The following is a 13,774-nucleotide window of genomic DNA, read 5'->3' as shown; positions in this document are numbered from 1 at the left end:
ACATAATACTATATAAAACTGAGTAAACGGCTTAAAGCATTAAGATAATGTAATCGTAATGTTTAAACAATATAGAGCTGTACGAAACAAGATTAAGTAGCTATAAACAATAAAATAATGGAGGCCTAACGGTTAGAGAACGTAATACTGTAGAAAGAAGATAAAGTGGCTCAACAATAATATAATGTAGGCCTAAGGGAAATCTTTTAGCCTTAAAAGACTACTTTGTACATTATATACCATATCTTAGTTTTGTTAAACCTAACATTAATTTTGTAACCTGCTTACTCTGACTTAATAAAAATGAAATTCAGAATTTATAGCAAATTTATAGCAAAATTATTAGATATTGAATTATTATATAAAAATTGAAGTTTATTGTGGATTCATGTACAAAACAAGAGTATAATCTTTAGAGAACATAATACTGTATGAAACCATAGTAAGTGAATATAAAGCTAGTGTTGGACGGGAGTAGTTACTTAACACAGTACCTCATGAAACATGTGTAACTGTATATAACCGCTAAAACAGTGTAGGCCGAAGTGTTAGAGAATATAGAACACTATGAAAAAGAGAAAGCTGTTGTAACCAATAATATAACGTAGGAATAAGGTTTATAGAACATAATATCGTATAAAACAAAAGTATAACTGTTAGAGAACATAATAGTGCAAGAAACCGGCTGTAATCAATATGATAATTTAGACGTGATGTTTAGACAACTTAATACTATATGAAAAAAAAGTCAGCGGCTATAACCATTAAAACAATGTAGGCCTGAAAATAATGAAATATGAGTAAGCGGCTATAACCATTAAAACAATGTAGGCCTAACAGTAATGAAACATGAGTAAGAGGTTATAACCAATAAGATAATGTTGGGTCAACGGTTATAGGACATAGTAATGTATAAAACAATGGTAAGCAGCTTTAACCAACAATATAATGATACCCTGATGGGATTAAAGCAGAACAATCAGGTTACAAAATTAATGTTAGGTCTAACGAAACAAAATTTTCGTATATGATTTTCAATTAGGCTTTTCAACCTAAGAAATTTGAAACAAAATTATTGGATATAGCAATTGTAAACATGGATTTAAATCTATTTAATATTACAGTATGAAACCAAAGTATAATAGTCAGAGAACATAATACTGTATGAAAAAAGAGTAAACGATTGTAACCAATAAGATATTATATGGGTAACGGCTACAGAACATAATACTACATAATATTGATTAAACGGCTTAAAGCATTAAGATAATGTAATCCTAATGTTAAGCAATATAGTGCTGTAGCAAACAAGATTAAGTGGCTATAACCAATAAAATAATGTGAGCCTAATGGTTAGAGAACATAATACTGTAGAAAACAAGATTAAGTGGCTATAAACAATAAAATATTAGAGGCCTAACGTTTAGAGAACATAATACTGTAGAAACAAGATAAAGTGGCTAAACAATAATATAATGTAGGCCTAACGGTATTAAATCAGAGTAAGCAGGTTACAAAATTAATGTTAGGTTTAACAAACGTAAGATATGGTATATAATTTACAAAGTAGTCTTTTAACGCTAAAAGTGTTAAAATGAAATTCAGAGATTTATAGCAAAATTATTAGGTATAGAATTAGTAAATATAAATTGAAGTCTATTGAGGATTCATGTACAAAACAAGAGTATAACGTTTAGAGATCATAATACTGTATGAAACCATAGTAAGTGAATATAAAGATACTGTAGGACGGGAGTAGTTACTTAACTCAGCACCTTATGAAACAATAGTAACTGTCTATAACCACTAAATTAGTGTAGGCCGAAGTGTTAGAGAATATAGAACACTATGAAAAAGAGTAAGCTGCTGTAACCAATAATATTACGGAGGCATAAGGTTTTTAGAACATTATATCGTGTAAAACAAGAGTATAACGGTTACAGAACATAATAGTTCAAGAAACCGGCTACAATCAATATGATAAGTTAGGCCTAATGTTTAGTCAACATAATAGTATATGAAACAAGAGTAAATAGCTATAACCAAGAAGATAATAATGGCCTAATGGTTAGAAAATACTGTACTGTATAAAACAACATTTAAAGGTTTAAACAATTAACATAACGAGGTCCTAATCAATAAAGAATATATTACTATATGAAACAAAACTAAGTGGCTATAACCAATAACATAATTGAACTTAACGGTATTAAAGCAGAGTAATCATGTTATAAAAATAAGGATAAGTCTAACGAAATTTAAATACTTTAAATATTTTTCAAAACAGACTTTTAGTACTAAAATTATTCAAATGTAGATCAGAAATTTAAAATAAAATCGTTAGATATAACGACAGTGAACATGGATTTAAATCTATTGAGGAATACTGTACAAAATAAGAGTATAACATAACACTGTATTGAACTATAGTAAGCGTCTGTAACAAATAAGATTATGTAGTCCTAATAGTTAGAGAGCATAGTAACGTATAAATCAAGAGTAAAGCGGCTATAAACAATAGTATAATATAGGCTCGACGATATTATAGGAGAGTAAGCAAGTTACAAAATTAATGTTAGGTGTAACGAAACTAAACTATTGTTTATGATTTTCAAAGCAGTCATTTAAGGCCAAAAGTATTAAAATGAAATTCGGAAATATAAAACCAAATTAATATATAAAACGATAGTAAACACGGATTTAAATATATTGAATATTACTGTATAAACAATAGTATAACATTTAGAGATAATGATAATACATTAACCCATAGTAATCGGATATAAACAATAATACAGTGTTGGCCTAGCAGTTAGAGAACATAGTACTGTATGAAACAAGAGTAAGTTATTATTTATAATAATAAATGGGCGTATCTGTTTGTCTCTGTGTGTGTGTGGCCGTCATAGCTTCAAGAAGAAAGAACCTAGAAACCTGAAATTTTGCACGCATATTAAGTCGACCATGAGGGTGTGCACCTGGGTATTATTTCTTATCTTATCCACGTGCGTGCGCATATTTTTAATAAAGGCAAGCTAGCGAAAAGCCACATATAAAAGATGTGGTTCCTTATATAACAATTTTAATTATATAAAAGCCAGTGCGTTTTGGGAACAATGCATTCTAACAAATGCTTTTATGTTATTCTTCTTAGCAACAAAGGTATATAGGTTATACTTTTATGCTAAAATGGGTTCAGAATATGCACACTATCATTCTAATAACCAGAGCGAATCCGAGTAATTTCGTTAGTAACAAATAAGGCAATGTAAGCTAGAGAACATAATATCTATGAAACAAGAGTAAGCGGCTGTAACCAATTATATAATGTGGGCCTAAAGGTTAGAGAACATAGTGATGTATAAAATGAAACTAAACGATTATAACAAATAAGATAAAGCAAGCCTTACGGTTAGGGGACATAGTGTTGTATAAAACAAAAGTAAACAGCTATAATCAATAAGATAGTGTAAGCCTAACTGTTAGAGTATATAATACTGTGTGAAACAGGAGTAAGCGATTATACTCTATAGTATAATGTAGGCCTAACGGTAATATAAGGCAGAGTAAGCAGGTTGAAAAATTAAAGTTAGGTCCGACGAAACTAAAATATGGTATATAATTTTCAAATTATACTTTTGTGGGTAAAAGTATTAAAATATAGTTCGAAGGTTTAGCAAAAAATTATTAGATATATCGATAGTAAACATGGATTTAAATTTATTTAACATTACTGTACAAATCAAGTGTATAAAGTAAGAAAACACAAAACTGTATGAAACCATAGTAAGCAGATTTAAACAATAAGACAATGCAGGCCTAACGATTAGAGAACACAGTACTCTATGAAACTAGAGTAAGCGGATGCAACCAATAAAGTAGTGTAGGCCTAATTGTTAGAGAAGATAATAATGTGTGAAACAAATGTAAGTGGCTATAATCAGTAAGATAATACAAGCCTAACGGTTTGGGAACATAGTACTGTATAAAAAAGAGAGTAAGTAATAAGTCTAATTATTATTCGATTAGTCTAATTGGATAACTTGTAAAAAATCCATTTTTAAGTTCTTATTATTACTTAACAAAATTTAAACTTTGTAAATTCGTAAAAAGAAATAGATATATACTCTGCTTTATTCCCCTGGATGTGTAGTGGTTAGCTTGATTCCTTATAAGGCAACAATTCGCGGCTTAATCCATGAGATGGACGCATCACATATAGCTTATTATGCAACTTTGAGCCTAATAAAAACAAACAAACCCTGCGTTATTGGTTAGAAGGTTAACTCTAATAAAGCAATGTCAACAAAATATATATACTGACTTATCAAAAATAATTTATGTAGTATGATTTATTAAGATTAGGTTAAATATTGATTTTAATACTGTGAATTATATCCAAATTGAGCATAGTTTTAAGGCCATATTAGGAATCTTAATACGACTTAACATCACACTTAAAATTTGCGAGATGTTGTTTATGAGATTTTCCTCACCTTCATTCTACTATGTAACTTGCTCCCTTGTCACTAAAATTATGAATTTCTATTATAAAGAAACAACACTCATAACCTTCAAACCATATTTTACTCATGATTTCATTACGCATATGTCAGATATATAACATACTTCTCTCCCGTGTTAGAAGGTTTTCGTTCCCAGAAATAGCTTTTCTTTCAATCGAAAGTCTTGTGTGGCATAGTAGTTAACTGCCCTGGATTGTTTGTTTGGAATTAAGCACAAAGTTACACAATGGGCTATCTGTGCTCTGCCAACCACGGGTATCGAAACCCGGTTTCTAGCGTTGTAACTCCGCAGACACACCGCTGTGCCACTGGGGGCAACTTCCCTGGACTGTGAATCCGAGGATTTACAATTCATATCCCAGTACTACAAGAAACGTGCTCCGTACTTTGGGGCTGTAGGTGTGAAATAAGAGTGACAGTCAAATCTCATTATATAGAGTGCTGATAGCCTTGTGAGAACAGTTGAATAAACAAACATACAAACAACTAAAAGGTAAATCGATTCATCCCATAGGATTAGATAAATCTAACACATCTTTAAAATCAACAGACTAATAAATGAAGTGACAAAAAGTTATATCTTAATTGCATTGTAAGTTTTCCAGTCTAATTGAATGATTTGCATAATTCCCTGGTTAACTTCTGATTATTACTTAACACATATTGAAGCTTGTAAATCCCCAAAAATAAGAAATAGATTGATATTCTGCTTTATGCCCTTGATAGCTTAGTAATAAACTTGAGTTCTTGAAAGACAACAATTCGTTTATTTATAAGAATTTAAACTCTAATAAAGCAGTGCCTACAAAATATATCCGTGATTTACACCAGAAAAAAATTATACATATATATATTATGTATCAAAATGTTTTATGAAGCACATAAGTAGGTATCCCCCTACTCTAGACACACGCGCTGATTGGCTGCTTCAATAAAGGAAGGTGGTATGGGGAGATTACACCAAAGAGGATGACATTATAGTTCCACAAATTGTAACTAGAGGACGCGTTGTTAGGGACACATTGCAAGGGCTGATATGACAGACGATTACTAATAGTTCCACGAAATAAAGAATGTGTTTCTAGGCCGCCATAATAGGCGGCCATGACAATAACTATATTTAATTGGTTTAAATCACTCATTTTGTAGTTAATTATTTTTTCTGACCATTTAAATCGTCCTAAAAAGGACGATACAATAATTAAAACTTACTGTTTAACTCTTTGATTATAAATCAAGTGTTTAAAGAATTTCAGTAACATGATTATAATAGAAAAATTGTGGACACAACATTTCTTTTTAACAATTTATTAATGTTCTCACAATAAAGATTTTGCAATCTGATCTACATAAAAAGACACGTCTATTAGGGACGAATTTACATGAAAACGTTTTACAACAATATCATGAACAAACATATCATTACCATCTTTGTGGGATCCAAATTTAGATAGAAATTTTCGTTTGGACACATGTCGACAACGATAATAAGCATGATATATACAATATTGTCCACACAGACAATTATGGTTCTTGCAGTACTTTTTGGTTGTAAATCCACGTTCGACAGTTCTTCTTGATGAGTTTTATTATGTTGAGATTATATGAAGGTAGTCCTAATGGATCAAAATATTCTCCTTTTTCATCTCTATCAAAATAAATATAGACCCAGTGGCTACCAGGCTTATGACTCTGATCTAGGTTGACGATGTGTGTAATTATTTTTCTGCACTAATATATTCATTAATTTATTTATTTATAATTAAATCGTTTTAAAAGAACTCTTATCACTAAATTTCCTTACCATTTATATGTCCTAAAAAGGATGATATCATGAAATAATTAAACTTACGCTTTTAGTAGTCTGACTTCATAACTGGACAAATTATTTCTTTTAACCCATGATACTTTATAGTTTTATCTCATGTTTTATAAAGGTGGACTCTATACTTCGACATATGACCAATGTCTATACTTAACTACCATTATTTTAATGACTATCCGTGGGATTTTAACAAACATACTGTGACAGTGTTACTATACTTCTACATGTGATTAATGTCTAGATTTAATTATGTTAAAACCATTATTTTGCTTATTTTAACATATATATCTTTACTAATACGATTTTCTACAACTAAAAATAACCAATGAATGACTTATTGTTTATCCATCCATTTTCTATATAACCACTGATCAATGGCAAACACGCCTCCAAACGTTTTTGCGTACACAAATCTTGTGAAAGTACGGAATACATTTCTAAACTGTTCATAGCTTCTTTCAGACAAAATTCTGTAGGACACTAAATGTTTCGCTTTCACAAGTAAATCATACATATTATTTGAATGAAACAGTTATTATAACCAATAATCGTCCTACAACTAAATATAATAAATTAACGACTTATTGTTTAACTTTATTTAAAATAATAAACCGTATAGAACTTTCAGACTGTCTAATGCTAAGACACTATTAGGAAAACACACTCAAACAATCTGGAGACAGACTTTTAAGCATTATCATATCTAAAGTTAAATACATTGATAAATGATGTAACGTTAATAAATGATATAGTGGTTTGACAGATATTTTGATACAATTTCATTTCCAGCCGACACTACAAACTCGTGTACTGACAATAGGTCCTCCATCAACGACAGTCTTATAAGCTCGGGGGCCCGGCATGGCCAGGTAGTTAGGGCGCTCGACTCGCAATCTGAGGGTCGCGGGTTCGAATCCCCGTCACACCATACATGCTCGCCCTTTCAGCCGTGGGGGGCTTTATAATGTGACGGTCAATCCCACTATTCGTTGGTAAAAGAGTAGACCAAGAGTTGGCGGTGGGTGGTGATGACTAGCTGCCTTCTCTCTAGTCTTACACTGCTAAATTAGGGACGGCTAGCGCAGATAGCCCTCGTGTAGCTTTGCGCGAAATTCATAAACAAACAAACAAATTATACGCTCGGATGTAGCTTCGGAAAGTCGTCGTATGTTTAGTGTAGGTTGAATATAAGTTATTTTTGTAGGTCTGTACGGTGGAGAAACTCCGAATATCTCGGTGTTTGTCTGCTACCTTTACTTTGCCTGAGACCTCGAGGATGTCGCCAAACACTCAGTCTCTAACGTTTTTCTATTCACCGGCAGAAATAACGCTGTACTGACAAGTCGTTCAGCTAGCATTGTTCAACAAATTACCGTCAAAAGAATGGTTTTCATCGATGATCTCAAGACTGCTGTGAAAGTGTATAACATTCTCTCATCACTGAACTTAGGTAACTGTAACTTGAGGAGAACCATGTGATAATGTGTTTGTGATTTTAACTTATTCCTGTTACAACAGTGATCTTTACTAAATTTTCGTAAGTCTTATAACAACAGAACTATAACAATGATTATACACAAACTTGTATGAAAGATAATTTAATCTTGGTAATTCGTACATATTTCAATTTGTGTTATTTGTAAATATGAAAAGTTATTCTGCTGTCAACTTGTCAGAGGATTTTGTCCCTCATATAAAATTGTTCAGATTGTAAGATGGACGATACTGATATTTCTTTACGTGTCTAACCTATTACAACGTCAAGAAGTTAGACCATATCTTTGTGTGTTACATTTGTAAAATTATAATTACACGACAAATATGTGAGTTATAGATCAAAAACAGAAAGTAGTAACTTAGAAGTAGAAAATAATTTCCTATTGAACCGTCAAATATTGATAAAGTACATTTACCTTTCTGTAAGGTTATGTAAAGTATAAGAATATATAAATTTGTTTTACTGACTGTTAAGTTCTGTGACATACAAAATCACTGTCAGAGTTAATGAATAGTGAACGTACAGTTTGTTTTACTGACTGTTAAGTCCTGTGACATACAAAATCACTGTCAGAGTTAATGAATAGTGAACGTACAGTTTGTTTTACTGAATGTTAAGTTCTGTGACATACAAAATCATTGTCAGAGTTAATGTATAGTGGACGTACGGTTTGTTTTGCTGACTGTTAAGTTCTGTGACATACAAAATCATTGTCAGAGTTAATGTATAGTAGACGTACAGTTTGTTTTGCTGACCGTTAAGTTCTGTGACATACAAAATCATTGTCAGAGCTAATATTAGTAGACGTACAGTTTGTTTTACTGACTGTTAAGTTCTGTGACATATAAAATCATTGTCAAAGTTAATGTATAGTGGACGTACAGTTTGTTTTACTTGCAATGTTTATTCTGTACAGTAAACCCAATGTTTGAGTGTGTGTTATACTTTACGAGTCTTTACTTATATGTATTGAAGGTATCACGTCAGTTTTAAATTGTAGAGGAGTGGTATGTAAAGGTCAGCACGACAGACAATTTAATTTTCGTGTGCATGATATGTTTTGTATAGTTTCTAAAATAAAGAAACTTTGATTACTTTGGAGAATGTCCCTTGTGTATAATTTATAGTGACTAATAACCTGTTAAAACAAGTATATATGACAGGTATTATTACATGGAGCTGTATGTCAGTATTTTATAAAGTAAGAAGTTTCGTAAATAGCATATTTGGATATCTTGAAGTTTTACTCACAAATGTTTCAGTATCCTTGTTTTACATACGTATATTAACGATATTACATCGGCTTATGATGAAACATGAGGTTTCTATATCAAATATAAATGGAGATTTGCATTAGTTGTTAGACGCTAATATCATGGTGTGTAATTTACCATAAAACTAAGCTTGACATTTACTTATAAATTAAGAAGTTTTCATAAGTAGTATCTGAGTTTATTTTGAAGTTTTGTTAACAAGTGTTTCAATATGTGTGATACTTAAGCCTAAGATTTTACCTACATAAATTTAAGATAATATATTAGCTTATGAGAAGAAGTGAGTTTCATATAAGAAAATCACAGAACTCTGGTTTGTAACTTATGATTTTGATACATTTGATAAAGTGTAAATGAAAGATAATTCACGTTACGGTAACAGTTTCAAAATCCACGTGAAGAAATATAACTGTTTTAAAATGGTCAAAGAATAATTAGTTGATTTATAACTAAAGATTCTTTTACGATTATGATTGTCAACTCTAACTTCTGAACGAGTTTATCAACACTACCTGGAAAAACTAACTCTGTTACTACACAAGTACATAATGCATAATTAAATCTCATACATTTTGCATGTTTATGTAACTTAAGTAAATATTATAAATTCATATTGAACCGATCTTTCATTCTGAAAATTATTCAAAGCCGACTGACACAGTCTGAACTTTTGACCATTTGCTGTATGTCGGGCACAGTATGCAATAGTTGTAAGCTAACTGATCAGAATATTTGGATTTATAAAATGTGAAATTTAAGATATATATATATATATATATATTTCGCGTGTTTTATCCTAAGAAGTTTGAAAGATACGGAAATATAATTTTTGGTTTATCTGTCCATTTTGTAGAAACGAATGCAATATTTGTTTTTCTCAATCAAAGTATCGGTCAAAACACCATATTAGCTATTAATATTTATTAAGGTATTTCACTGTAGGTGCAACATTTCCAGCAGACACTACGAACTCAAATATTGACCAATATGTGACTAATGAACAACGGTCAAAGCACTGGTCACCCTTAGGCGTTTCTTCTTAGAAAGTTCCTTTGTTCTGGACATATATGTGTGTGTGGGGGGGGGGGGTAAACAATAACGTAATCGTCCGTCATGGCCACCTATCATGGCGACCTAAACAAAACGACCCTAACAACACGTCGTCTGGCTACAGTTTGTGGAACTATGATGTTATCGTCTTTAGTCACATCTCCCCCACCCCTCCTGAGGGAGCCAATCAGCGAATGTGTCCAGAGTGGGGGAGGATGTCTACTCACGTAAAACTTCTCTTTCGAGTTTTCTTCAACTCAGCAATTTCTACTTGCAAGCGTTTAGTTTGGGACATTATTTATTTGAAATGTTATCGCACAGTTTCAGTTTCCTTTACGCATCCCGCTTTTTTTTTTTCTAGCTTGATGTTACTGATACGTTTTTATCTTCAAATAAGAATAAAACGGTTTGACTCCTTTAAGATGAAAGTCCATAGTAACATTGAATCAAATTTAGGTGGAAAGATACTGAGTTATAAAAAATATTTGTTTGTAAATCTGAAACAAACTTAGCTGGAAACATACTGAGTTATTAATAAATTTGTAAGGCTGAATCAAACTAAAATGGTGAGTTATATAACAATGATTGTATAGCTGAATTAAACTAAAATGGTGAGTTATATAACAATGATTGTATAGCTGAATCAAACGAATATGGTTAGTTATATAACAATGATTGTATAGCTGAATCAAACTAATATGGTGAGTTATATAACAATGATTGTATAGCTGAATCAAACTAATATGGTGAGTTATATAACAATGTTTGTATAGCTGAATCAAACTAATATGGTGAGTTATATAACAATGATTGTATAGCTGAATCAAACGAATATGGTAGTTATATAACGATGATTGTTAAACTAAAATGGAAACATACATAGTTGTAAAAATAATTTGTAGTATTCTTCAAAACTCTATTTTTTCTCCAAATTGTGACATATATCAGAAAAGATTTGTTTTAGCGTTTGTTGCATGCCTACAACAATTTACGACCTTTACAGTTGTTACTTCTGAGTTAAACTAACTATATTGTAAAAATATGTTACAATTTTCTAGAAATTAGTACCGGGAAGTTTGCATTATACTCCTAGTTCACGGCAAACCTATTTTTCTTAAACATGATATTTTCACCGTTTATTCGCTCAAAGCAACTCAAGGGGTATTTTCACCAGTCGTCCCTAATTTTAAACTGATAGATTAAACTTAAAGCAGCTAGTCAACATTACCCACCGCCAATTATTAGGCTACTCTTTCTCTGATCGAATTGCAGGAGTTGACCGTTACTCTTATAACGCTCCAAATTTTGTTTTGTGTGAGTGTTAACGGGTCACGAACATTGGATATGCAGATCCATAGTCAGGCACGTTCGGCCCATTTGTCACAGTTATAAGTTATGAGTGTAAGCAAAGGAGAATGTGTAACGATATATCAACAACACTACATCTGCCTTATCCACTACCGACGACGTCTTTCGCCTAATACCAGGACTCATCAGGCCGGCTGGCATATATTACTGGTCAAGATACTATTTGTATAAACACTTGCATGAACATTAATTATTATGAGGTGACGTAAATTAAGTACTTAAATAATTAAGTAATTATTCTTTGTTTGTTTGTTTTTTTGTTAAACTCAAGGCTACACAATAGACTATCTCTGTTATGTCCACCACGGGTATCGAAACCCGGTTTTTAGCGTCTTAGGGCTGCAGATTTACCACTGGGCCAAATAGGGAACATTTTAATTATTAGCTATTTTATTTAAGCCATTTACAAATGAGCGTTGGATGATCATTAATAACAAATTATTATTTATTTATTAGTACCTCTTATTTAGTATTTTTTTGAAGTAATTTTACTAATATTGAGACAAATGAAACTGGTCAAGTTCCTGGCTACTCTTGTCCCGCATAAACGTTGTTAGATATCAGAATAATGTGACATTGAGATATTTCTCTGTATAAACACGTATATATATTAAAAAAAAACGATTTTTACCTAAACACTTTATTTCGCCTTTTGATACCCTAATTACTTCGTTTGTCTCTTCAGACGCAAAGCTCCTCAATGGGACGACTGCGCTGTGCCCGTCACAGTGATCGAATCCCGAATTTTACCTTTTTAAACCCCCAAGCTTACGCTGAGCCACCGGTGACATTATTGCTTAAACAATAATGGTACATATTTGTAACGATACACCAATTAAGTGTTATATATTTGTATTCATACATAAGTTATGGGAACAGGGCGGGGCCCATCACATAGCGTGCTCGGGTTCGCGTTCTGTTATCACAAAAACGCGATCTGCACTTTGTAGCCGTGGGTCGCTGTAAGAGTAAGGGTCATCTCCCACTATTCGGTCTGATCATAATAACCCAAGATTTGACGGTAGGTGTTGTTAACTGACTGCTTCACCTATGATCCCCCTCAGTTCAAAATCTGCATTAAATGCTGAAATAGACAAATAAATATAATTTACGTAATTTCCGCAACCCTAAATCTACGTATATTTTCCATGATAAATTAAAAGTAGTTGTAAAAATATTGAAGTAGGTAACAGACAAAAGTTAAAACAAATTTTGAGGCACCATTTCAGAAACTACACAAGCAGCACTAAAGATTACATTCAGATCCTCGTCACAATATAAAGGTCATAACTCAGATTATATTATCGTCACAACCGTAGCGATGGAAATCCTATACAATATCAAGGTGTTGGATTTTTCACGACTTACTTTTATTTCTGGCGCCTTAAATTAAATATCAGCTTTTGCTCCAGCTTAGACCCATCTGTCATTCAAACGAGTTTGATTGGTCCCTAGTTAGCTCGTGGCCTTTCAGTCTAACTTAATTTAGCATCACGAAATGATTTGATAAAAATTATTTTAACATATGGGCCCAATGCTTCACCGTATAATATCACGGAGAGTGAATTCAAATGAACATAACGTGCTGTTTATTATCTCTTTACAAAGATGCTCAATGCTTATGGGTTAAACCTCGTGAGGAAACGTTATCTATCAGTAATATCCTGTTCAATCTAGGAGTCCAACACTTCTCGTGTTAATTAACCAACTCTTATTAAACTTGAAAGAGTTCCATCCGCTTCACCAGAATATATGTGTGTGGGTAGATTTTATCCAATCAGATACTCTGAATAAATCTCGCTCGAACTCAGCATGGCCAGTAGGAGAGCCTCTAAGGAGACCATGGAGATTAAGTAGAGGTAGGTCAAACCGAGTAACGTAGAGAAACTGCAATCTTATTCCATAAAATTTAGAGTAAGGAACAAGGTAATTAAATAGAGCGGTAATGCGTTGAGAATAAAAGTAATAAATTAATGTTTTACAGAAAGAATTAAGGAATAAGAGAATGTGTTAAGGAGAAATTGAAAGAATATAATTTATATTTTAATTAAGGAGAAAAAGAAAAGGATAAAATAATGTGTTACTGAAAGAGTGAAAGAATATCAATAGAAGGTTAGAATGTGTGAAAACAAAGGTTAAAAATAATAGAATGTGTTAAAACAAAGGTTGAAAAATAATAGAATGTGTGAAAACAAAGGTTAAAAATAATAGAATGTGTTAAAACAAAGGTTGA

Source organism: Limulus polyphemus, unplaced genomic scaffold (genome assembly GCF_000517525.1).
Source record: "Limulus polyphemus unplaced genomic scaffold, Limulus_polyphemus-2.1.2 Scaffold1679, whole genome shotgun sequence".
NCBI lineage: Eukaryota > Metazoa > Arthropoda > Merostomata > Xiphosura > Limulidae > Limulus > Limulus polyphemus.
Note: the sequence above shows the minus strand (reverse complement) of the source record.